Source organism: Triticum aestivum, chromosome 1A (assembly GCF_018294505.1).
Source record: "Triticum aestivum cultivar Chinese Spring chromosome 1A, IWGSC CS RefSeq v2.1, whole genome shotgun sequence".
NCBI lineage: Eukaryota > Viridiplantae > Streptophyta > Magnoliopsida > Poales > Poaceae > Triticum > Triticum aestivum.
This window is the reverse complement of record NC_057794.1, coordinates 592,246,351-592,251,480: the sequence shown is the minus strand read 5'-3', so window position 1 is coordinate 592,251,480 and position 5,130 is coordinate 592,246,351. Positions and strand designations below refer to the sequence as shown.

At 52.1% G+C, this 5,130-nt stretch overlaps 1 pseudogene; it reads right to left on the bottom strand.

The window, feature by feature from the left end:
* Positions 1 to 993: 993 nt before the first annotated feature.
* On the bottom strand, positions 994 to 2,525 carry LOC123059515 (protein STRICTOSIDINE SYNTHASE-LIKE 3-like; annotated as a pseudogene).
* Positions 2,526 to 5,130: the final 2,605 nt, after the last annotated feature.

Below are 5,130 nucleotides of genomic sequence, written 5' to 3'. Positions count from 1 at the left end.
GCTGTCCAAAAAAGTATGTTTAAGAAACTTACAGAGATGAAGCATTGAAATGTTGTTCAAGTCCACCAAGATGTCATCGTGATGAGAATCAGAAAATTTGCTAAAATCGGAGAGGATAATCATCCCTTCCTAAAATTTGTAAGTTTTGGCAATGCCCTCCAATTAGAACAATCAAAAGAGGTTCCTTTTTCGTTATGGATAGTTGTCTTGAAAGAGAAACCCTTTCTGGTATTGAGGTAGGCAGTGGTGGTAGTCCCTGATCATGCCGACCTTAAGGATCTTTAGGAGGTCGGGCCTTGGAAAACAGGCATGCCCTAAAGTTAAAAAAAGGAAGAAAGAACAAATTTACATTTGTCAAGCACAACCCTTAATACATGCATACGATGTGGAAAAATACATAAAATATGTATAGCGTCATCCATTTGAAGCCCTACAAAAGTGTGAAGTAGAAGCAATCAGTCTCCAATCCAGCATACTCGGCGTCAAGACCCTTAGTGTCGAAACAGTTGGGGCACTCCATAATACTGTGTACGCTCGCCTGAACTTACGTGTGACTTAGAACTTAGAACTTTGGACGCTTGGCGCGGCGCCACCTGGCTTCCTTTTTTCTCGTCCTTTTGAAGATAACTGATTTGTTATTTAAATCTGTTTATTTACTTTGCGTGACTAATTTACAAGGCGATCCTTCACAATATTTTGATGATAGTATGAATACACTGTCCCGATTTGGATAGTTTTTCTCTGAGTTTTGAACATAACTGAGTTTTTATTAAAATCTGTGTATTTATTTTGTGTGACTCATTTAAAAGGCAGTCCTTCACAATGTTTTTTGATGCTTTTTTTGACATCGTGAGGTTTTGATGCTAGTATGAATACGGTGTCCCAATTTGGAAAGCTCCGTACCACGAAAAGGTTTTAAAGATGGATAACAGTAACTATAGTCCAATAAAAAAGGAACAGGAAAACCAAAATCCATGTTATATCTGCTCTTCTCTACTTGCGTTTAACAACGCCTACGTGACGAAGCTCCACTGAACCCATGTAGAGTTTGCCATTATCTCTCTTCATGATCTTGGTCAGCCTGACTTTCTTTGGACCTCTCATCTCCTCGATTATCTTCTCATTGGCACCGACCCTCGATATGAGAAGATGGTTATCACGACTAAAGGGCAGCTCATTCTTCTCACAGTGCAACCCCACCCAACAGGGGCGGAGCTAGGACTGGGCCAGGCCCCGGGCCCTAGGCCTGCAATAGTAAGCTACAGTATGTCTACAGGGCCCAAAATGCTACACTGACCGAAGAACGTATTGTGCATGCCCCAGGCCCAGCCCCCCACCCAATAACCTCCCTTGTCCGGCCTCATGTTATCCGGGTAGCCAGGCAGGTCGGCGAAAGGCTCGGATGTGCCTACGTTGACCCCTCTGGTCCTGCGCCTTAGCAGCTTGCACAGACCGGTAGACGCAGCCACGAGGTGTGTCCGGTCGGTCGACGCCATTTGGGGACGTCATCCTAGCTTGGAGCACGGTGACATCCAATGTCTGTGGGTCGTACATCATGAGGCGGCCCGTCGAGTCCCCTGTCTTGGTGACCAGCCCATGTTGCGACCTCGCGAAGTTCATCGAGCTGTCGGTGAAGTAGACTTGGCCGGTACCTTGGTCGACGCCGACCTCGTTGGTGAAGCGGAGACGAAAACCATCAACCTGGTTGACCAGCACGGTCGCCTCCCCGCCGCCCGGCACTACCCGCATGAGCCCTTTGTCGCGTCGGCCACGTAGAGGTTGCCCGATTTCTGGTTGAACCACAGGCCGAGCGGGCCCGGGCCGCCGCAGTGGCTCTCAGTTTTAGTCTCCGGGCGGAACTTGGACGCCGTGCACGCCTCGCTATCGTAGTCAGGACAGCATAAGTCGTCTCGTCCAGCCCAGTTGGTGTGTGCGTGCTGTCCGAGACGCCCCTGTTGTAGAGGGGGCTAGGGGCCGTGGCACTGGGTGTCAAAGGCGACGCTCTCCGGCCCGCGGAGGAGTTGGCCCGGCAGCGGCAGGTGTTGGCTTCGGGAGGCGTCGAAGCTGGTGGCAGCTGCGGCTATGGAGCTGGGCATGAAGAGAAGGACGAGGATAACCAGGGTGACTGTGGCCTTGAAGAAACGGCTCATGCTGCACCCCATGCTAGTTTAGCTTGCTTCGCTAGCTCTTGGATCGATTTGGGGTTTCTTGGCTAGCACCTGCGCAGCTCTCGGTTGATTGTTGGTCTGGGTCTGATGGATTGCTCGATGGCACTGATCGATCGACAACTACCGGGCGCGTGGGATTCGTACGGTTTGAACGAAGACTGAGTCCGGGTTGAAGCAGAATAAACCATCCTGGTCGTGGTCGCTGAGTTCATCAACCATCGATCGTTGATAGGCGGTGGCAGCAGCCCGACCGGTCTGGCGATCATGGCAGACGACCACTGCGACGGCGACTGCACCGACGATCGTCCGTAAGCCTTCTGCTCTGCAGTTTTTCTGTACTCAGTCGGTTACACCTCTCCTCACGTATTACGGTTGGGAACATAGCTAACCGGTAAAGACCCACTCAGGAGGGGCCCGGTCAGCCTCAACGACGGGTTACAAAAGGAGCCTAGTAATATTCAAGGTAATAGTTATTAAGACTTGTAGAAGGCCTAAGCCCAGAGGCGGCTTAAAGCCTAATATTGTAAATCGCCGTGTAAGAAAAGACTTATAAAGAAAGGTATGTAAAGAAGTCACCGAGCCGGACACGTTTTATGAGCCGGCCGGGACTCTGTAGGCTGCCAGGCGTCAACCCGTGTATATAAGGGGACGACCCGGTGGCGACTTAGGGCAAGAAACAAGAGATCGATAACCAAGCCGCGAATTAGTCTTTTGGTGATCGAAACCTCAGCAATTTCAACACAACTAGACGTAGGCTTTTACCTTCATCGTAAGGGGCCGAACTAGTATAAAACCTCTCGTGTCCTTTGTCCCGATTAACCCTTTTAAGCTTCCTAGTTGCGATGACCCTACGACTAAATCTTTTTGCTAGGACATCTGCCGTGACAATTCCACGACATTTGGCGCCCACCGTGGGGCCAGCGCATGGTGGATTTGAGTTCTTGAAGGGCAACTTCGAAGGGCTCAAGGGATACATTGTGAGCCGGATAACCAAGAGTCGTCGCGGCAAGCTCTACATCAACGACGAAGGTTGGGGCCCTGAGGCCGGCTCAATTGAGTACGGGTACCGGGTCCCCTTCGGCGGGATTCATGTCTTCATTGGCCGGATCGGCGAATCGGGCCCTGAGCCGGACGTCTGCACCAACATCATAGAGACGGCTCAGCGCGCGAGGCCCGCCCGGGCCCGACCCGCCGTGAAGTGTGCCTTTGTGGGTTGCATCCATGGAGGTGAATACTCGGAAGGATCAGTGGATGGCGGTGAGACAGCCATCTGTTCCGACGCTACATCATCAACAGGCGGAACGGATTCTTTGTATCAGCTGCAGGATGGCATGCTTGGGGGTTGTTCCGATGGCTGCAGTATTCTGGACCCCTTTGAGCTGCCGAATCGAGCTGGAGTCTTCATGGCAGGCACTCAGCCCGGGCAGAACTCCACGGCTGCAGCAGCAACAACCACCGGGTCAGCAGCGGCCGGGTCAGGAGACCCCGCGCGCCCCCGGCTCAGATACTAATGGACCTACGGATAAGCTGACAGCTCTGTTGACAACCGTGGTGGAGCCGGCGGATAAAGTTCAGCATGACACGGAGGTGGCACGGGTACGCGAAGAGATGGCACAGGCCAAGGAAAACTTAGCAGCAGAAGAGGTCAGGATGGCCGCGGAGCGGGCGGCTTTGGACGCTCGTGCTCAGCAGCTTCAAGCGGAGACTTTTCGGCTCTCGGTGGATCTGAACGCATCAAATGAGGTCATGAGGAGAAGGCATCAAAAAACTCAGTCACGTCTACCTCTGACGCTCGATCCTAGGAACCTTTTCCATACACCCGGGGCCGGTCCAAGTAACCTGCCGGAGGCAAATCGGATCACGACACCCGTAGCACCGGTTCAGCCGCGGGCCATGGAACCACCCCGCATGTATACCGCTCCGCCTCATTATGCGCCAACACCACCGGGTCACTTCTCCAATCCTTTGAAAAACCTCATTGCTGCGTCGGCTCGTTTGGAGGCTCTCCCGATGGAAGGTGACTCTCCAACAGCAATCGAAACGCGAAGGGTGAGAGAACTTCTTCAGACGGCTCTGGGGCAGCAGGATGCATACTCTTACAGTCGAGACAGAATCCATTCAACCCCTCGCCCGAGCCGGAGCCCAAGCTACAGCAGGCATATAGACTCAGCTGATATGTCAAGCAATGCTCAACGCCGGAACCAACCGCGCAGGAATGAGCCGGTACAGGCTGGAGCCCTTAACTTAGCGGATCAGGAGAGGATTCGGCAAGACACTGAGCGGGCGTTTCAACTGGCAGCTGAGTAGGCGGCTTATCAAACTTTTCTGGCTTATCCAGCAACCTCTGTTGAGGCAGGAGTAGCCACAAGAACAGGAGGTGTCCCTTGCCTGGTGCCGGCCATACGTAATGAGCGCTTTCCAAAAGACTTTAAGGGGCCTCGTAAGGTGCCTAATTACATGGCCGACTTGCAGTCTGGGGCTTGGATTGAGAGTTATGAGATGGCGATGGAGCTGTTGGAGGTCACCGATACAGCAATGGCTAAATATTTCACTATGATGTTGGATGGAACGGCTCGTACTTGGTTGAAAGGATTGCCCCCCAATTCCATCGGCTCATGGGCGGAATTAAAAACCCGGTTCATTCAGAACTTTAAAGACACATGCAAACAACATATGTCAATCGTGGACTGACTAATTGTAAGCAAGAGGAAGGTGAGTCCATAACCCATTGGGTGCGCCGGGTCAAGGAGATAATACATTCATCTGATAAGATGGATGCCGGCTCGGCAGTCTTAATGTTGGAGAAAAATTGCTGTTTTGAATCTCTGAAGCAGAAGCTGGGGCGGCTCAAGCATGACTGCAATGACATGGGCCAGTTGATGGCGGCTCTGGTCAAGTATGCTGATTCTGATAGTACCAAGGACCCCGTGTCTGACAAAGAAAAAACAGGGAAGGGAAAGAA